The sequence below is a fragment of the Ursus americanus genome, chromosome 11 (assembly GCF_024610735.1).
Source record: "Ursus americanus isolate L20-20 chromosome 11, mUrsAme1.1.p, whole genome shotgun sequence".
NCBI lineage: Eukaryota > Metazoa > Chordata > Mammalia > Carnivora > Ursidae > Ursus > Ursus americanus.
Genome location: NC_142137.1, coordinates 39,912,048 through 39,934,526, shown reverse-complemented (window position 1 = coordinate 39,934,526; position 22,479 = coordinate 39,912,048). Strand labels below are relative to the sequence as shown.

The following is a 22,479-nucleotide window of genomic DNA, read 5'->3' as shown; positions in this document are numbered from 1 at the left end:
TTTCAGCTTCAATGACTTCCGAGTAACCTATGGTACATGAACACTGCAAGCTACCTCAGATTTACCCAGATTAAATACTTGCACTGAAAGATTGAGCCCTGATTCTTCCTGCTACTTTCTTGCTGAAAGAGAGAAAAATAAGTTAACAGTTACTTTTCTACAGGGTGCCATAAACGTTTAGGGATGTTACAATTCAGGTGTCCTTTAACTGTTTTTAGACTCATAAAGTTACCTTCTTCCCCGAAAAGGCCCTGTGGAAGTGAAAGTAACTTGCATTTAAATATTGAGTATTCAATCAATCAACAACAGTAATGTTGGAGAAGGAAATGCAAGACAGCCTTAAAATAGTGATTTTCTTTTAGTCACTGCATTGCAGGTAAGAATAAAACAAAGCTCCTGTTAGTGAACAAAGGTTAACAAGGTAGGGCTCTTATTCAATCAGAGTGGAAAACTCACAGGGTGAGATTTGGCATCGGATATTACCTTACGTTAAGCTTCAATCCACCGATCATCTAGTGAGCTCTTTAGGGAATTCAGAAGCAGTGTAACATGGGATTTTGGGGGGAACTTACTATCCAGAGAATACATTAATGATTGAAATAGCTGCTCGTCAGCAAGTGCTTACTTTGTGTCCCTTAGCTAACAAAGCACTATGTGGATTCATCCCTTTAATCCTCACCGGAACTCCTTGAGGTGGGACGATCACCATCTTTATTTTACTGGTGACAGATCAGACCCAGTGAGGTTAAATGACTGCCCAAGGTTTTATGGGTATTAAGTGGTAGAGTCACTTTTGACTCAGGAAATCCAAAAACGGGCCAGTGCTCTTACCCAGTACTGGATATTGCCTCCCAAATTGATGCATGTGGCACAGATACGGCCAGTGCAAACAGGTAGAAGCAATGCAGTGTGAGAAAAGTTCGTTTCCCAAAGACCGTTTATAAGTGTTGTTTGGAGTGCCAAACCTCATAGCAACTATGTGATACTTGGTAGTTCTTTTGGTTTTGGTTTGGTTTTGGGGGTGTGTGTGTGTGTGTGTTTTGTTTGTTTGTTTCCTTGTTTGTTTATTTGTTTGTTTTGAGGCTCTACCTTCAAAAAGCCTAACTACTCCACAACAGGAATGTTTGTGGTTAAAAATATAAGCTTTGACTTCAGACACTAGGGGGTCATTCCAACTCTGTCACTAGCCACATGGCCTTGAGCACCGTCTTATTAGGGTAAGGAGCAAATAAAATAATGGGTGTCAAGTGCTTAGTAATATGCTTGACACATGAAAAGAGACAGATTTTATAGCTAATTAATTGTATGTCCTGAGAGTAGGGGACCAACGTCCTTGTTACCTTTTGTTTCTTTATTGAAATTGAAAGCATGTTTTATTGCTCTTATAGTAGCAATACATGATTATTGCATAAAAATTAGTAAATTGAGTTAGCAGTAACATTTAAATTGCCATTTAACCTTATAATCAGACAATTGCCATTAGTGATGAGGATGATTATCCCTCCAATTTTATGTTTTTTCATTTTCACAAAACATGAAATCATTTCGCCTAATACTATTTGGTAAACTGCTTTTTAAACTTAAATTAGTGTAGTGAACATTTCCTCCATTACATTAAATAATCCATAACATCATTTTTTTTTTCTGATAGTGTAGTAGTCTTTGGTATAGATGTATCATAAGTTTACTAAGCTGTTTCTTATTGGGCATTTAAACGTTCACAATTTTTTTCTATTATGAACAATGCTGAAATTTAGAAAAACCTTATAGGTAGAAAAATGTGCACATGTTTTAATTATTTTTAGTCTAAATTATCGGGAATAGAATCAGGTGACCGAACAGTATTCACGTTGTAATCACTTTTGATATTTCCTGCCAAATTACCTTTAATAATAGTTGGACCAATTTATATCTCTGCCAGCAGTGTGTAAGAATATTCATTTTTCTGAATCATCACCAACACTAGATAGTTCAATAGTTGCCAACCTTATAGGTGAAATAGTATCTTTCATTTTAATTTTAGTTTTTTTATTATTAATAATGTTAGATTTTTTTCATAGTCTTTTTGCTATTTATAATTTTTGTGGCTGTTAATATACTTAATTTTTCTCTTGAGGTAGTTGTATTTTTTTATTATTGAGTTAAAGCTGCTAATTATAAATCAAGGCACTTACTGTTTGTCTCAAATATAAATATACATATATATTTATTTCAGTTTGTCATTTTCTCTTAAATCTTATTTATGTACCTTTGATGTTTATGTATGGAGGTTTTTACTTTTTCAAGTTTATCAATATTTAATGTTTTTTTTCCTCAGAAGCAATCTTTATTCAATCTAGAATTTACTTTGGTATATTTTTTACGTAGGAATGAATTTTAGTTCATTCCAAACACTAACTGCATGCCTACGAAGGACCAGGTATCATGCTTTTGTCTGGGAAATCACTGGTGCACAAAGCAGGCAGAATTCCTGCCCCCAGGAGGGATTTCATCCTTTAAATGGCTCATTAGTTGTCTCAGGATGGACTGTTGATGCTCAGACATTCCCGTTTCACTGACTTCTATTCCTTCTTCATTGCGTACCAAATTCATTTGTATAAACAGGTCTGCTTATAGACTTTCTATTTGATACCATTTACTTGTTTCTGTTTTTGTGCCAGGATCTCACTGTTTTAATTATTATAATTTTAAAACAATGTATTTTAATTAATAGTAAAGCAAGGGCTAATTTCATTCATCTTTCTTTTTTCTCTAATTTTTTCTTGACTTGTCTTTTCTTTCTTCCTTCTTTTTTTTAAATATTTTTTTCATTGTGGTATAACGTGTATAACGTAAAACAAAATCTTCCATTTTAACCATTTTTAAATGTACAATTCAGTGGCATTAATTATATTCACAATATTGTGCAACCATCAGCACTATCTCTAAAACTTTTCATCACCTCAAACAGAAACTCCGTGCCCATTAAATAATAGCTTCCTATAACTCCCTTCCCCCAGCCCTTGGTAACTTCTACTCTACTTTCTCTCTCAATAAATTTGCCTTTTTCTAGATATTTTATATAAGTGGAATCATAATATTTGTACTTTTATGTCTGGCTTATTTCACTTAGCATGTTTTCATCCATGTTGTAGTATGTGTCGTAACTATGCTATCTTATGGCTGACTAATAGTCCATTGTATGTAATACTGCATTTTGTGCATCCACTCAACTATTTATATAGTTGGTAGAGCTTGCAACTCTTGGTCTCAGAGTTATAAGTTCCAGCCCCATATTGGGTGTACAGATTACTTAAAAAAACAAAAACAAAAACAAATGCTTATACTTCTGGAAGAACTTTAGAATCATCTTCTCAAGTACATCCTCTAATGTCTTTTTTAAATTTTAAATATTTTCTTTATTTATTTTTGCAAGAGAGAGTGCACATGAGAGTGGGCACAGGGAAGGGCATAGGAAGAAGCCAACTCCCTGCTGAGCAGGGAGCCCCATGCAGGACTGGACTGGATCCCAGGATCCTGGGATCATGACCTGAGCTGAAAGCAGACGCTTAACTGACTGAGCCACCCAGACAACCAATCCTCTAATGTCTTCTTAACATCCTCTCATGTGCCTTTCTACCTTTCATTCCTTTATTCCCATCTCCCCGTTACTAGTACTGAGTGCCTTCATAATGGCCCAAACCCAGCATTGTACCTTGCTCCTTGAATCTTTCTTTTCTCAAGCTGCTCCATGCTTTAAAATTAGTTACTTCCATCTTCATTCTCCTAGGAAGAATGGACAGTTCCTCAATGTAATTGATCTCATAGAGGTATTGGGAAAACAGTCTGAATTGTCCCTAAGTTGTGACTGTTAGATGCTTCTTAGCCCTCATATTAGGAATGTGTATTTTAGGAAAAGGATGTTTGCAGACTTAAATGATTTGCTATTTTTTCAAATTCCAATAGTATAACAAAGTCTTTTTTTTTTCAAATTTCTGTCTACAGAAGAATAACATATTTTTGGGTTGAGGGCCAGCTCCTTGAGTCTGCCTGTCCATCCAAGCTACCTGAAGGCATTCCTGTTTTGTCACATATTATTTCTGTTCTCACTGATAGACCCATTAATTTTTTTTCTTTTTGGAGTTCCTACCATAGTAATGACATTACTGAGCCCACTGATGGTGGAAGTGTTGGAGGTAGTCTGTGTGTCTGATTGGCAGGGATAGGTATAAATCAGGTACTATTTTAAAACAGAGACTTAATGTAAATAATCAAATGCTAAACTGTGGATGTTAGTCCATAGGTCAGGGATGGAAAAGAGAAATGAGGCTGGCTTGTTATGAGACAACTTTGTGGGTATTTAAGAATAATTTATTTGAAAAAATTATGTTTCTTCTATTCTTTGCAGAGGTATGGACAAGCTCGTGGAAGAAGAAACTACAGTTGACCCTTGAACAACATGGGTTTCGACAGTTCGGATCCACTTATGTGTGGATTATTTTTTATGAATATGGTACAGTACTGTAAGTATATCTTCTCTTTCTTATGATTTTTGTAATAATGTTTTCTTTTCTCTTGCTTTATTGTAAGCATATAGTATATAACACATATACAAAATTTGTGCCAATTGACTGTTACTGGTAAGGTTTCTGGTCAGCTTCCGGCTACTGGTTGTTATGTTCTTGGAGAGTCAAAAGTTATATGCAAATTTTCGACTATTTAGGGATTGGCACCCCAACCCCTATGTTGTTCAGGGGTCAACCGTATTAGATTGGTGGTGTTTATTCTTCCCCTGTTGTATATATAATGGAAAGAGCAATGGCTTTGGAATCATACAGACTTAAGTTCTTGGCTCTGTCACTTAGTAACCTGTGTTATTGTAGCTATATTTGTTTTTCTTCTAAGACTTAGTTTGCTCAACTGTAAAAAATACATCACTGAGTTGTTTTAAAGATCAAATAAGATAAATACCATGAAGCCTCTTTGCAATATGTAGTCCATTGTGTATTTTCAATGAAGGTCAATTTCCTTTTCCTTCTTCCCTAAATAACAACAAAAATTGTCCGTGTGGGGAAAAGCACTTGTAGCGCTGAAACTGAATGTCAACCCTTCTTGGTTAGTGGCTGAATGAAGATAATGTCTGAATTTTTCAAAATGTCTCAATTTTCCTATATGTAGCTTTCATTTCACACCTTGCTAAATTATGGTGCTTGCAAAGCTCCTTGAACTTTATCAGTACAAAGCACACTGTAAGCAGGATGGAATTAACATTATCCCTGGTCTGTAAAGTATGGTACCTGCATTCTTAGTGATTGACAGGATATATGCGTATACTGTTGATGTCGCCAAAGGACGTATTCCTGCTTGAGTCCTGCAGCAGTGTTTTGCCACCTGTAATTGTGCTGAATAAAAGTGGTCCCATCTATCATTTCTGTAGCTTTTCCTCATAGAAGCAGTCTTGATAAGGATAAGAAATCCAGGACATCACAGTATCAACAATCCTTTCCTCTTCAAAGGCATCTTTCAGACAAGGCTCTAACAGTCCCTTACAAACATTAATTATATAAATCTTATACACTATTGCTTTGTGGGAGGTGAAGTATTTAGTAAAAATGCTCATCTGAACAGAGGTTGTCTGTGTGGGGGCAGGATGGAAATATGAAAAGTGGGAAGGGTGCTCAGCATGCATTCATTGCTGATACAAGGTCAACTGTGTGCTTGGCTAGTCCTGTGTACGCTTCTGCTAGGTTTTCAACTAATGTATAAAATACAGGCTATTCTTTGTTAGAAATTTGTGAGTGGTATGAGCTACTTGAATACTAAAGATGTTAATTCTTAAGTTAATTCTGCATACTGCATATCCAATGTCACCCTGAGGTCATATGATGAAGAAGCAACTTCACGTGGAGCTCAAATCGAGTCAGGATGGCTCAATCTGACTCCTGTAGGGAATTAAATGGCAAATAAGAAATTTGGGGGCCCTTCATCAGAGTGGTAGAGAATGATTTAGTGGAGAAGTGAGCTTTAAACTTAATAGCAATACTGTAAGGATTTATGTGATTTATAAGTTAGTGTCTACACTTTTTTGTTTTGTTTTGTTTTTGTTTTATTTTAAGAGTATTGTTCCTAATCTGGGGCCCTTGTATCACCAGTGATTCACAATAGTAGTCACGAATATTTTTTTTGGAAAAAAAGTCATTATTTTTAAAAGCCAAGAGAGATCACATATATATTATTTATTTTAATCTTTAATAATTCTTTTTAGGCAATTGAATAATATATTTTTTATATCACAATGATATTGAATAGACTAATAAAGATGTCAACTGTATTCAGAGTTTCAGAACTTCAACTGTCTTTGAAGTTTCATTTTTTACCTTTAAAACTTTCTTAAAATTTATGTCATTTTTTTACCTCTTAGGATTTCTTATAATTTATGTGTTTTTGATTAATCTTTAAAATGGAAAAACAAATGAATAGTTCTGTTGTTTGTTTGATAGGGAATTTTTTTTGTAATGTAGAATTAGTGCAGAAAAGTAATAAAGATATCCTTGTGTCTAGAATCTAGCACAGCGCCTGATACACATAAGTATTTGTTAAAAGAATAAAACTATTGCCATAAACCATTTTCCCTGGTTGAAATTTGCTAATTTGATTGTTTTTGATAAACTCATTATTTCTACATTTTATAAACACAATTTAAGAGAGAAGGATTATTTTCTCTGATGAAAATCATGTACTTTCCCATAGTTTTACTTGTCCAGAAAACAGAAGAGCTACTGTGACTGTTAATAAGAACTACCTGGTTATCTTCCCAGTACCATTACCCCTTGCCCCCACTAAGGTGCAATACTCAAATTTTCCTTCGAAGAGCCATCCCTCATCACTGGGTAGTAGCCATTAGCTGAGGTAAAGTTGAACTGACTCCAGTCCAGGGTTGGACCCTGAATTGGGATAGACTAACCAATCAGAACATGCCTCTTCTGCTTGCTCTAGGCTGATGTATGCACATGCACAGTCCCTAGGCCACTGGGATTGATGATGAGAAGTTCATTCAGGGAGCATATTGAGATGTGAGAACGCATGAAACCCTCCTTCCTAGGAGACTGTTTTGGAATCCTAAAGGAGGCCTGAAGATGACATTATAGAGAAGGGCAAAACCAATGAAACTAGAAAAACAGAGCCATGTCCCTGACTGAGCTATACCTGAAGCCAGTCCTACCACTGAACCTTATGTTTTATGAGCCATTAGGTCCCTTATGTTTTTTAAACCAGTTTGTATGTGGTTGCAGGTCCTTTGCAAGGGGAAGAGAGCCTTAATGGATATATAGCCTTATCCTAATTATATTCTTTTACAGAAAATTTTTAAAAATATTAGATTCTCCACAAAATATTTTGATTAAGTTTTTGCTTATAGAGAGAGACACAACTAATTCCAAAAGCACAATGATTTCCTCTGATTAGAATACAAAGATATATTTATGTATTTTAGATAATAAAACCACTAGCAAAACAGGTTGAAGTTTATGAGAAACTCATAAATATTGCATACTTTTTTTTCCCACAAGTACCCAAGATATTATGGGGTTTTGCATGGCACAATCAATTCATCTATCTTTAACATACCTGCTATGTATCATTATACCTTTTAGGTACTATTCAGTAGAAAAACCCTATTTTGAAGGAAGTTAGAAAACAAGTTGTTGTTTACAAAAAGTCCATTTAGGTAACCTTTGCAGAGTTGGTGTTTTTTCATGCCAGCAAGTCTTTTGCTTTATATTCTGCCTTGGTTTCCGTCATTGTTCATTTCAAAACCTCCCCAAGTCAGACTTTCCATGAAGAGTCATCCAAAACAGAATATATTTGGAATTCTGCTTCTCATGACCTAGTTGTATCACAAGAGGGATCAAAGAGGTTTTGTTCTGTTTCTATAATCAGCCATTTCTTTGAGAGGGCAGATTCATAAGAGTTTGAATTATGCTTAGAAATGCATACAAGGCAAGCAGCTACATGGCATTTTAATTACCTCCCTCCACTCCAATGAAAAACAACACCAGGCACAAACAGATGTCTCAGGTTAAATTCAGTTGATTCTCTTAACATAGCAAATAATTGGACTGTTTCCTTTCTCCCTGGGCTTTTTCTTTTCTTTTTTCTTATTTTAGTCTGTTTGCTCTCCTAGCTCTTCCTTTTTATTTCTCAAGCATTCACCTCTTGCTAATGTTAAGAAAATTCCTACTGGACAAATTTTTCTCCTTGCTAGACTCTACATGACATAGTATTAATATTCACAAAGGGAACAGATGGCTGCCTTTGGAATCCACCAATTATAGTAGTACCTTGCTTAGTCTGAATTGACTAATTAAAATCCTCAATTAACTAGAATGGAAAATTCAGCATGTACAACCCCTATGGTGACCTCATGTTATAGCAAGTTTGCAAATTAGTGTTTAGAATTCTTTCCCTGCCCTTTGAGGGGACAAAAACAAAAGGCAAGGAAACAGACTCATCTGAGGGATTTATGAAAACTCTGAAAAAACTCAAACCCTGATATCCATGGTTTGTTCTGGCATCACTATACATCTAGCCAAAGTCCCCATATTTTTCAACATATATATCAATAATTTTGTTCTTTTCAATCATCACTGAAATTTAGATTAATCAATATTTTGAGATTTTCATTTTTATATTCAATTTGATGAGCATTTACTGAACCTCCAAAGTACTCAAAATACTATGTTGTTGGGGCACCTGGGTGGCTCAGTTGGTTAAGCATCTGCCTTCGGCTCAGGTCTTGATCCCAGGGTCCTGGGATGGAGCCCCACGTTGGGCTTCCTGCTCAGCAGGGAGCCTATTTCTCCCTGTCCTCTCCGCTCCTGCTCTCTCTATCTCTGTCTCTGTCTCTCTGTCTCTGTCTCTCTCTCTCTCAAATAAATAAATAAAATCTTTAAAAAATACTATGCTGTTAAGCCCCTCCCCCCCAAAAGAGTTTTCTAGTTACCATTGCTGCCTAAGAAATCACCCAAAACTGATGGCTTAAAATAGCAGCAGTCATTTTATTATGATCACACATTCTATGGGACAGGAGTTCAGGAAGGCCTCAGACGGGTGGTTATGGCATTGGATATCTCTTGTGGTTGCACTAAGGTAACCGTCAGAGCTGGGAGAGCAGGGGGTTAGAGGAACTGAGGACTTCATCTTCCTTCAAGTAGCTTCAGGGCTTATCCATGGATGTCTCTGAGTGGGCTAGTTTGGCCTTCCTCACAGCATGATGGCCTCGAGACAGTTGGGTTGCTTACATGGCAGCTCAGAGCAAATGTTCTGGCTAACAAGGTAGAAGCTAATCACCTTTTATGACCTAGCCCTTCAAGTCCAGCAGTGCCATCGCTGCTACGTTCTGTTGATTTTAGGTAAGTCCCCAGTCCCTCCCAATTCAGGGGGAAGGGAATTAGATTTTGTATCTCACTGAGGGAGTGATAAGTTTCTAGAAAAGCACGTGGGGCCGAGAATGTGGTCATCTTTAAAAGACACATTTTTCCATGATGAATGAGATACAACATCTTGTCCGAAGAAGCTCATAATCTCGTGGATAAAAGCGTGATTCTCAAACTATGTATTAAGGTACCCCAGGTGTCTGTAACAAATTCGCAGGTAGCTACAGGATACTTTACATTTTTGAAGGAAACAATATGACATCTGTCAGACACCATGTGAATTATTACTAGTAGGTTATTTGGGCCTTATTACTTAATAAGTGGAACTGTTAGGCGTTTCTTTTGTCCTAGTTATGCCATGAAAAAACCTCACAGAGACAGAAAGTTTAGGAATCTCTGGAATAAAAACAAGACATCGACATTCAACTACAGTCTTAGCAGGGCCATAATTTACATTTGTAGGGTCCAGGGCATGAATACAAATGGGGCTACTAGCTTGCTCCTTTCTTTTCCCATTACAGCTCCTACCTTTGTGGAATGACATCCATGTGTGTGGACATGCCAGCTTTATACCCAAGCTCTGTGCATTCTCTCCCCCACTGCAATAGTAGCTTCTCCTTGGCCCTTGGAGCGAGCATCCCAGAGGTAATTAAGCCCTCTGGAGGAAGGGCCAGTGGAAGAAGCCCCCACAGAAGCAGACTCTGAATTTAAGCTGGGAATTGTGGAGTCCCAGGTACCCAAGACATGATCTAGGGAAGGAGATCGGGATTCTGGATGAGCACCCCCCTTTGCCTTGCAGACCCTTAGCCTATTTGGAAGGGAATGGCTGGAGGGCCTTCTAAAAACAGGGGCCTGGGCAAGTCCTGGTCTAAGGGTGGTACTGAGACCCAGCACAGAACCTGGCATATAATTGGTCCTCAGGTTGTATTTGATGAATAAATTAATCCAGGGCAGATTCTGATAAGTATGATGACAGAGATTAAAATACTGGCTACTATGGAAATTGAAACAAAGAACAATTAAGTCTAACTAGGTATCCGGGGAAGGCTTCTCTGCGGGTTACCTTCAAGGATGAGGGAGAGAAGAAGTAGAAGTGGGATGGGAACTCAGTAAAATGCAGGGATTAACGAAGCTGCTAGAGGCCAGCATCAAAAGAAAATCTAAAACTATGTTCACCACCAGTGATGAATCTGAGTTCAAGAGCTTTCCAGGCATACACAGAGGGGCTCTCTTTCAAAAAAAGAATATGAAATTAGGTACACAAATTATACGTTTATAGGAGCTCACAGAGTCACAAATACCAAAGAAAGGTCTGAAAATAGTAAAGGTGCCTGGCTCGTTCAGTCAGAAGAGTGTATGACTCTTGATCTTGGGATTGTGAGTTCAAGCCCCATGTTGGGTGTAAAGATTACTTAAATAAATAAAACTTTTTTTTAAAAAGCCCAGAAAGAGCAATTTTAAATTAATTAGCTGTTTGCCACACTTCTATAATACTTAAAATATGGTTTTAACTGTGTAGTCTGTTTTTTTTTTTTTTTTTGACCGCTTCTTTACTAAATATCAGTTTTATGTTCTGTAGAGGGAACAGAAAGATAATTTGCTCTAGTGTTGATTTAATATTTTAAAAAATTATTTATAGTTTATAAAATTTTGACACCATCATTATTAGTAATGATATGCAAACTGCTGTCAGCTGCTGTCAGTTGGGGAAACCTCTTGTCGTGCTGTTGAATGTTACAGACCTGCTCTATTTTTGTACAGTTATAGGTTTCTTCTCTTCAAACCTAGCAATTCTGAAATATTCTATTTCACACAGCTACCATAAACTATGAAAAATGTGGAGCTTTTATAATTGTATATGCTGCATGCTCACATATATTCCTGACAGAAGAAAACTTCTGTTTTGATTAGATCTTGATGGGAACCAAACCTTCTGTTAGAATTTTATGCACTTGATGATTGGAAGAATTTTCTACAAATTAGCTTCTGGCTCCATAATTCCAACCTCCAGCACCACATGCTGTCAGAGCTGAGCTATGTCATTATCATCCTCTGGCTCTGCACCTTTGTGTCAAGAGCCCAGGAGAATTGACGGAGTGGGCAGTAAGAGTGTTCTTAGAATCTGTCCCTACACTGGGATAGCTAGCTGGCAATAACTTTCATGGAACTTAACTGTGAGCCGTATAAATGATGATGTACTGAAATCGTGTGTATCCCCAACTTAAATAACTGCTCCTTAACTCATATCTTCAAAAGGTACAAGGCTACCAAGTGCCTCTTAGTATGAAGGGAACCTGGAGAAGAAAGAGACAGTGGTCTTAACCAATTGCTGTTAGAAAAAATTACTTTGTACATTTTACAAAATCATGTACCCTTATGAACCTAATGCTGTGGCACCCCCAGGACCTTAGAAAGGGCCCATGCAAACTAGGTGCTTGAAGCTTAAACCTCATTCCCGTAAATGCACCTCTGCTCACTATTCTCACTATATCACTCAAGGAAAGAAGTAGCCCAAACTGAGAAAGCGTGTTCTGTAATAGAACTAACACTGGTCTGGAATCTAGGAAACTGGAGCTTGGTTCCAGCTCTCCCAGCTCTGTTCCTTTGGGCCACCCTTTGGGACTTATTCTTGTTATCTGCTAAGTACTGGCCCTTCCTCATCTGCACAAAGGAAATGGGAAACTGGCATTCCAGTGTGGGACCCGGAAAGTAAATCATATTGAATTATGCAAATTATGTACATTTTAGTCCATATGATTTCCATCAATTAGTACTGCCATTTCCATAACTCACATTAATGTGAGAATTGTAACCAGTATGCAAGAACTTAAAAATAGTTGACTCTGACATAGAGAGGTGGATGTACCACAAAACACTCATGAGAAGCAAGAACAAACAAATTGTCATTCTGAATACCTTCTCTGAAAGTACACAGAAGCATTTTTCCTCCGGTTTTAACAAAGTTTACCTTTCAAAAAAATGTGCAGAAGTCGCATCAGCTCCTGTAAAAACACTTCAAATGCAGAAATTTATATAGCAAAAAATACAGATCTCATCTCCAGATTTCACTCCTGAGAAGAATTACTGCTAACAGTTTAGACAAGTGTGTAGCCTTCCAGAACTAGTCTATGCACACACAATGGCAGATGACATTTTGAAATATTAACTGAGGGGTTTTCTTTCCACTGCATTTCCTGGTGGTCCTGGCCTTTCACCCATTCCATCAGCTAGCACATTCGGCATTCACTGCCTCAGGGAAAAGGTAACCCAACTGAATACATTAAAAAAAAGGAAGTCAACAACTTTTGAGTAATTTTCGAGTTTCTAGTCCTCGAGAGAATAGAAAGATACAGGGAATAAAGAGAGATTTGGAAGAATATATGATAAATCAGAAGAGGCCTTAGAGCTTTTAAGACTAGATAAAAAAGATTTCAGTTCTTGGGAGAAGAGAGAGATTTAGGAAGAAATGACCTCTGGCAACTTATGCTGCTTTTCTCTGAAAATTAGAAAGAGGGCCCATTTTGGCGAATGAATTATAATAAGGTGCAGATCCTTCCTAGGGGCAGTGGCTTAGACAGCTGACAACACCTTTGTACGAAGACAAAAGCCCCTCCTTCTTCCAGCAGTCTTGGCCCCATGCCAAGGGTCTTGCCTTTCTAGATTTCAGCCCTATTCATGCCCCAGCAAGTATCTCTCTACAGTGTTCAAATTACATAACTGTATAAGACATCTTTCCTTGTGGGTTCCTGAGAAAGAAGGTCTTCTGCTGTCTCCCCAACTCAAGTGAACTTGGTAGTAAAGAGACAGGACAAAAGCAGGCTTAGGGAATTTGAAGGTAGAGACATTGTGTCTGCTTTCTAGGTAGACTCTTAGGCAAGGGTGGTGGCAAGGCCCTAGGAGCAAAAGAAATGTCAATGGGAATAGCTAGGTTTTTACAGTAATGCAGTATTTTATTTATTCTGTCCATTAATAACTAATATTTAAGAATATTTATAATATTAATGGAACTTAATCTAAGAGAAGTTCAACTTACTTTTTTTACATTTCAATATCAGGTGTTAATAAAAAGATAGTCAAAATTATGGTCAAAGTTATATCAAAAATTTATAATAAATGCTTGGTGTTAGTCTATATACAATTTAGTTTTTGGCCTAAAGTTCTTTGCAAGAAAGAACATTTGGTTTACTTCACTAGCAGGAATACTTCTTTCTTCTCTTTTTTTTTTTAGAGGGGGGAGGGGCAGAAGGAGTGGGGGAGAATCTTAAGCAGGCTCCGTACCAGCACGGAGCTGGACGCAGGGCTTGATCTCACAACCTGAGATCATGACCTGAGCCGAAATCAAGAGTTGGACGCTTAATCGACTGAGCCACCCAGGTGCCCCACTAATAGGTATATTTCTTAATGCAGAGATGGTTTCTTCTTGGTATTTCTTCTACTGTTGATTTTTCTTATAGTACCTATGATTGTATGATTGGCATTGAGTGGAGAGGTACTCATCACGTTTATTCCAAATAAGAGTACATAACCAATTACTATAGTAATGAGGAGATAGACAGAAAATTCAACTGTCCAATATATTTGAGGACAATAGGTTTTGGGTTTTTTGTTTTTATTTTGTTTTATTTTTGTTGTTATTGTGCTTTGAGGCCAATAGGTTAAGCCTAAGGAGTTTAGTCAAGATTCGTGAGTAAAAGCCCACACAAGATATAGTATGAAGCCAAATTGGGAGCTTAAGAAAAGAACAAATCTATAAATTGCTCTTTCTGGCAATGACAAGGGTGAATTTTCTACCGTTTTCCCTGTGGCTTGAGATAATCTCCAATACACAATGCTTGTACGTACGCATAAGACCCACTGGACTTTAGAGAGTCTCTCAGAATTTCCTACAGCCTCACATGTGTGGAATGACTCTTGGGAAGGGCATGGGAGTAGCTGGGAGAGCCAGTCTCAGGAAGGCGAAGACACAGAAATGAATGGCATGATTCTAAGATGGGTGGCCCAACAGGGTAAAAATGGATCCTAGGATACCAGTACTGAGAGAGGACAAAACCAGGGATGAGCTGTTTTTCACCCACAACTTGACCCAAATAAACCCTCCTGGAACTCAAATGCAATATCAGAAACTAATTTTCTATTACCATATAACAGTAAGGTTAAAATAGAAAATAAGTTCATTATTTTTTAAAAGTTACATTTCTTGCATATCTAAGTTTGTAAATTGAGATGCATACTTCATTAGCATTGCAATGCTAATGAAATTGTATGTGTACTTGACAATATATCTGGAACAGTCTTCTATATGAGCACATATAAATCTACCTCTGTAAAAAATCCTTTCATAATATGGCTCAGTGTAACATTTACCTAACCATTTGCTGAATGTTTAAGTTGTATCAGAGTTTCACTCTTATGAATGTTGCAGCGGTAATTATCCTTTTACAGAAACCAACTATTGTTAGCACAGCCTCTTTGAACAATCTTTTAGATTACTTAGATACCAGGTATTGAGAAGATTACATTCCAGTTGGAAACACGCATGCGCGCGCGCACACACACACACTCACATCAATATGAGAAATCGTGTGCTAAAATTCATGCTTAGTTGGATTTTTTTTTAGCACCATTATCTTTTTATTAAATGAAATATTATGTGGCAAGTCTATATTTTAAAGATAGGAAGTGGAGGCATTCTGGATGGGTAGAGGAGGAAGGCTAGGGGATATGATGCTCTGGTCAACTCTATCCCTGACTCAGTGCCCCACCTTTTCCTGGATCCTGCCTCTGAGTCAGTTCCAAGGCACAGGGATGATACTATAGCCCTTTCCATGATCACTGGTCAGGAATACCATAGACAAGATTCAGGATGTCAGTCTGGCATCCTGTCTTTTATGGCTTTTTGACTTTTGCTTCTGTGATTTAATATCAACTATTTTGAGGTTAATTGTGTTCTCCTTTGTGTTCCCATAATACATAGTGTATAATTCAATTACAGCACTTACCACATTGTTCTTTCCTGAGAATACTATTCCAGAAGAGGAACATTTCCTTTAACTTTGGAATCTATGGAATGTACCCGTAAAACTTGGCAAGTACTAGCTTTTCCATAAGGGCCTTCTTATGAATGAATGCATACACGAGTCACACACATTTGCACAACTTAAACATAGTACACACAAACTCATCTTCAAGTGTATAGATACTTAAGAAAAGTACAAATGTATCTTTGGGGTAAATACATAACTAATGAATCATTGAACACTACATCAACAACTAATGATGTACTATACAGTGGCTAACTGAACATTTTAAAAAGTACAAATGTACCTATTTTAGTCTCCTCTAGGCTTCTTTGGACCTACTATATAGATGTTTGAGTATTCTTGCTTTAGAACAGAATTATAGAAAAGGGTTGGAATTGGTCCAAATGTCCCACATCATATTCTTGCAGCCACCTTTGGTAGATGACATAATGAGAGCAGCATATGTACCTATAACAACTACTACTGTGTGTGAAGGATGGAAATGGTAAATGTTAAGCAAAAATGGAAATATATCTGTTTTTTACATCTGAGAGTTAGAAGAATCAAAGGTTGCCCACTCCACCCAAACTCTCAATTTTGTTACCAGGATGAGTGGGTGGAAGGTCCTGTAGAATGGAACACAAGATGAAGTAGAAGAGAGAGCACATGATAAATGCCCAATAAGTAATGAAGAGATCAATCACATGAGGATAATAGTTTTTTAATGTTTTTTAGTATGTATAATAGTATACATAGTATAATAGTTCTTATATGTTTTTATTTTAACATACTGTCAGACTTACAGAAATTTGCAAGATTTCAAAAGATAACCCTTCACCTAAAAGATCCTCAAAAAGATAAACATTGAAAGTTGCAGATATGATGCTACTTACCCCTAAATATTTCAAGTGTACACCCTAAAATCAAGGACATCCTTTAACATAACAAATATGGTTTTAAAAATCAGGAAATTAGCATAGATTATAAATTATTATTTAATATGCAGACAGATTTTTCAAATTCTCCAAGTAGTTCTCTTTATAGAAACCAACCAACCAATCAAACACAACAGCAACAAAAAAGCTGCTGGATCTCACATTGCGTTGTTCAGTCTCCTTTAATCTGGAATAGTTCTTCAATCTTGGTTCAAATTTTATGACACTGACATTTCTGAAGTGCGTAGCCAGTTATATTACAAAATGCTCCTCAATTTGAATGTGTCTGATGCTTCCTCATGATTAAATTCAGGCTACACATCTTCAGCAGGAAAAACCTAGGAGAGATGCTGTGTCCTTCTCAGTGCATCATTCAGCACTAAAAACCAAGTGATTCTTCAAATTGGTACATACTAGTTTACCATCCATTGATGATTCTTGCCTGAAGTAATTATTTCAATGACAGTTGGTAAACAGTGACTTTCCCTGTACATCATTTCTTCTGTATTTACTAGTTGCTTTTGTACTGTGAAGAAGAGCTTTCTCAGGAAGCCTGGGCGGCTCAGTTGGTTGAGTATCTGCCTTCAGCTCAGGTCATGATTCCAGGGTCCTGGGACGGAGTCCTAAGTCTGGCTCCCTGCTCAGCAGGGAGCCTGCTTTTCCCTCTGCCTGCAGCTCCCCCTGCTTGTCTCTCTCTCTCTCTGACAAATAAATAAATAAATAAATAAATAAATAAATAAATAAATAAATAAATAAATAAATAAAATCTTAAAAAAGTAGAGATTTGTCTTCCTACGCATATATGTATATCACTATGGACCTATGATTCTTATTTTACTCAACAGGCTATAAGTTACTGTCATTATCATTTTGACGTCCAAATTTCCAAGATTTGACTAGCGAGAAGTCCTTCAAGCTGGCTTCTTTGTCCTTTTGATACAATCCCTATCATTCTTATCTTCTGCCACTCTAATTGTACTTTCCGAGTCCCAACTTGTTTTGTTTTGTAAATAGAAAATGGGTGTTACTGCTTCTAGATCTTCTCAGCTGACAGAGCTGGGAAAGCCACAAGGATCCTTCAGACCTTCCTCCTTTCCACACTTGTAACTCTCTTCTTTGTCAGCGAGAAAACTGGCTTCCATTTACCATAGTATATTAACTTATTTGCTTAATCCTAGAATATGCAGAAAGTAGTTTCAGAATTGCCAATCTATATATCTATGAGAAAAAAACCTCTACTGATTGAACTTCAATAATTGTTAACACTTTTTGCCTTTAGCTTGAAGGGATATAGTCTAACTATTCCACTTACAAGTTAGTTGAGTTCCTTCTCCCTCTTATTTGGCTCATTTCTTTGTTTCTGTTTATATTTCATTTTTCAGTTTCTTCTCCCTCAACCTTGTTTTCTTGAGTATATGACGCATTTGCATGTTTCCATAAGTCAGGATTACATAAAGAGTGGTATGATTTCCCACATTTATTTTATTCTTTTCAACAGTCTTACTGGTTTCTATTTTATCCTGCTATGTTTCTTTATGCACAAATGAGTAAATACATGAATATTTTTTTATTTTTTTATAATAATTTTTTATTGTTATGTTAGTCACCATGTAGTATATCCTTAGTTACATGAATATTTTCTAAATCTCTCTCTTCTATTACACAAAAATAACTTAATACGGATATATTTTCTTTTTTAATTTAACAGTACATCCTGGATAGCACTCCGTGTGGTTCATAGACCTTGTTCTTTCTTACAGTTGCATAGTACTCCATTGTGAGGTTGCACCAGCGTTTCTTCAACTGCTCTCCTATAAATGGGCATTGAGGTTGTTTCCAATATTTAAAAATTATAAACAATACAGCAATGAATAATCTAAATAATGTTGTACAGATATATTTTTATATTTTTGGAGGTGTATTTTCAGGGTAAATACCTACAAGTGGAAGTGCTGGCTCAAAAGGCAGACACATATGTAATTTTGTTAAATATCACACATCCCTGTCCATAAAGGTTTTGTACATATGCACTAGCGATGCGTGAGAGTGCCTGCTTTAATTTTTTGCCATATGATAAATAATATCTCATTATAGTCTTAATTGACATTTATTTACTATGATTGAGGTTATTATATTTTAATATGTTTAAGGGCCATTTTTTGGGTGAATTATCTATTTATATCTTCTGGGAATAATATTCAGTTGTCTCATGGAATAAATGGAGTCAGTGAAATAAATATGCTCACCTTTGAACACTTTTTGAAAGAGTGGCCAACTCAATATTCAGAGGATTGCAGGTTTCCTCATCTGTAACCCAATGTCTACTATTGACAGGACTCTACCTAAACTATCCCAGAGAGAGGGGATATACAAAGCAGGAAGTTCTGTAACAACTAGAGACACTGTTCTTATGTTTGTAATTGCGTTTGGAAAATCAGGGAAGAAAGAATGAAAATGAGAGCTGGTTTTTCCACTTAGTTGGGTGGTTGAATTAGCTGACCTTTAAGGTCTCTTCCACCCTGAATTTTATGATTCCATGAATCATTCTTCTGACTCAGGCCAAGTTAGTGATGAAATTGCTGGGGAGGTGTGGAGGTCAGAGGTGAGCTGGAGATGTGGTGAGTGGGTGAGAACAAGGAGAAGAGAGAAGAGATTTTAAATAAGAATACAGAATTAAGAAGTATTTTTTTCTCTCCTTTCAAAACCTGGTATCAGAAGGGGGAGTAAAAATGTGCATTGGTGAAAAGGAATATTGGGTGGATAGGAAATTGCAGGGGAGTGGTGGTATGGTCATGGTAGAGAATGGATTCAGGGATTTGGACAGGATTTTAAGGATGAATAAGACTACAAAAAAAGCATAACCAGCCACCATCCCAACAGGGAGAACAAAGCAGTTATGGGGGTGCACAAAGTCTTCAGAGTGATTTTTCCTTCTTCCAATTTCATCTACTTTGCATATACATATTAAAAAAACTACTTTGGATAAGACAATCTAACGTCAAATCTGTAACATTTTTTTGAATAGAGACACATGCACTGCGTTTTTAAAAACTGTCTTCAGATTTTAAGGCCATACTTAAGAGGACAGACATGAAGGGAGAAGTGAGAGCCTTTACAGATCAAGGTATTTACAAGAAGAGATTGAAAGTATCTTGAAACAATTTAATATTATTTAGCTATCCTCAATTGTAGAGGATATTTTCCTTCAGTTGACCAAGGAGATGTTGAGGTGGCAAATCACCACATAGGAAAGTGGATGTGCCATTTTCATTTCATCTTAAAGAAGTACTCAAAACAATAATATACAAAGAAGTAGCCTGGGGGATGACAGCAGTGACAACGGCACCACGGTGACTTAAGATGGTTAGATAATATTTATCTGTTGTAGTAATGATGATGATAGTGATAATGATAATAATAATTAATACAAAGACACACTGAAAAGCTTAAGCTTTTATTTTGCTGGTATGATGGCATCTTTCTAGCATCATGAGAATGAAATCCCCATCAAGCAGCACCAAGGTAGCATGCATAAGAAAATAATGTTTGCCTTTAACTGACTTCCGTGGTCCCCTAGCTCTTCTGTGTTGGCTTTACTTTGCTCACCCTCTGAATGGTTTAGCTGCAGAAGACGAAATAAGTATCCCCTGTCCATCTGTGTCCTCTACAGCTCTTCCATTTTGAATTGAGCAGAAAGAACAATGAAAATGTTTTTATTTGCCTTTTGGCTCTTTTTTTTTTCTTTTGCATAAATGCATTCGTTCAACAGTTATTTACTGAAAACTTACTCTGAGCTCAGCACTAGGTAATTTGTTATAACACCTTTCACTGGACAATATGCTAAATATTTATTTATTTTATTATTGCTGTGTAAAGTGCCAGCACATAAGCTCCGAGAGAGCAGGAAGTGTGTTTGTTGTTTTATTTCCAAAAAAACACATGAAATGCACATAATATTTGTTCAGTGAATGGAGAAATAAATGGTTGGGTGGATGGAAAGGAGATTTAAGGATGAATAATATGGAATAGTTTACCCCTGAGTATCTTACAGTGATGAGGTAAGCGTGGTAATAGACACAAGGACAGGTAGTTCTAAAGCAATGTGGTAATTCAAGTGGTGAAAATACATGCAAAGAGATTATAGAAACCCATGTCCCAGGCTGGGTTGGAGGTGAATGTGATGGAAAAATATTACATAAATATGATTGTATTATTTGACATACTTGTATAATCCTATTTATTCACTTTTATCTTATCTTCTTCATTTTCTTCAACTTAATATCTAATGTCCAGGTATGGCTAGGCCTGCTCAATAGCAAAAGTATGAACTTAGTCCTAGAAATAGCTAAGAGTTACTCAGTGCTCTACTTCATGTCATTTCCTTGTCAAAATACTTTGGTATTTTAACTCATTTAATTCTTACACCGCTTTGAGGTAGTTACATTTATTATTCCCCTTTTATAGATCCAAAAACTGAGGCACAGAAAGGCTAAGTGATTTGTCCAAGGACGCGTAGCTGGGAAGTTGGTGGGATGAGGATTGCATCCAGGCACTTAGTTCTTGATGCTCTCTCTCTTTTGTTTTTTTAATTAAAGTATAGTTGACACACAATGTTACATTAGTTTCAGGTGCACAACATAGTGATTCCACAAATCTATACCTTATGCTGTGCTCACCACAAGTATGGCTACCATCTGTCACCATGCAACACTGTTACAGTACCGTTGACTGTACCTTGTATCCCTGTGACTTCTTCATTCCGTAATTGGAAGCCTGTATCTCCCACTCCCCTTCACCCTTCTTGCCCCTCCCCTATCCCCCTCCCCTCTGGCAATTATCAGTTTGTTCTCTGTATTATTTATGGGTCTGTTTCTGCTTTTTGTTTGTTTATTCCTTTGGTTTGTTTTTTTAGTTTCCTCACGTAAGTGAAATCATATGGTGTTTGTCTTTCTTTGACTTATTTCACTCAGCATAATACCCTCTAGGTCCATCCGTGTTGTCGCATATGGCAAGATCTCATCTTTTTATGGCTGAGTAATATTCATTGTATGTACATATATGTGTGTGTGTGTGTGGTATATATATACCACATCTTCTTTATCCACCCATCTGTTGATAGACACTTGGGTCGATGCTTTTTGATTAGTGCACCGGGGTTTTCTCTCTCTCTCTCTTCCTATCAGAATGTCAGAATGTGCTTTCAGGACGTTCTTTATATTAGGGTGTAAGTGTACAATAAGTTTAACATGCTGTTTATCTCATGAGTATTTACAAGGGCAGAAACACTAAGCAAAGAAATAACTTCTAATTGTAGAATCTCAGTCACCAGATAATGGGAACATTTTTGGGGGAGGAAAAGAATCTTCAAAAATGCTCCTTAACTCCTACTACTTCAGTCACCCGTTCAGTTGTCAAACATTTATTGAGTACATAATGGGTGTATTCCAGGTTATGTTCTCTGGAAGCAGCTACTGAGATGGAATTGGAGTACAAGATGTTTATTAGGGACCAACATCTATGGAAAGAAGCAGCTGGAAGCAGAACTGGACCAAGGGAGAAATCAAACTGCAAAGCAGGGCTGACACAATCTCAGTCCATTTGGCATGGAGCTCTGGAGTCAGAACTGCCCATCAGCGTTGTCCCAGATTGGCTTCCAGCCTTTATCCTCCTACATCACTCCCCTTGGTTGCTTGGGTACAAGATGCAGGCTTCCAGAAAAGGGCATGATCTCAAGTGAGGCAATCACTATCTACAACTGAGGCCAACCTAGATGGAGCCAACAGCTGGAGGCTGACTGTACTCCCAGCGGCTGGGCAGCAAGTCTTTCCTTGAAGGGGCATCTGGAAGGCACATCTCGGCATCTACACACAGGGTGCCAGACCCTGGGCTAAGTGCAGGGAACAAGCAGATAGAGCAGACACAGTCCCTTTGTTCAAGGAGAAATAGTTCCATCTGATTTATCAATAGTTACCTCTGACTGCTTTTCTTTCTTAATAATTTTGATTGCCCAAAACCCTAGATTTGCCCAAAGCCCTAGAGGGGCTTTCCTGTTCATGGGCAAACAGGAATGATTATTGAAAACAGCTCAGGTAGACGTGGGTTTGCCCTTGG

At 37.2% G+C, this 22,479-nt stretch overlaps 1 long non-coding RNA gene across 3 annotated transcripts in view; it reads left to right on the top strand.

Annotated features, from left to right (window-relative positions):
* Nucleotides 1-22,479, top strand: part of LOC123797622 (uncharacterized) — a 167,234-nt gene that overhangs the window by 7,945 nt on the left and 136,810 nt on the right. For all 3 annotated transcript variants that reach the window (XR_015726103.1, XR_015726101.1, XR_015726102.1), the window contains one exon: nt 4,388-4,502. This is a non-coding gene — a long non-coding RNA (uncharacterized LOC123797622). The remainder of the gene's footprint in view (nt 1-4,387; nt 4,503-22,479) is intronic.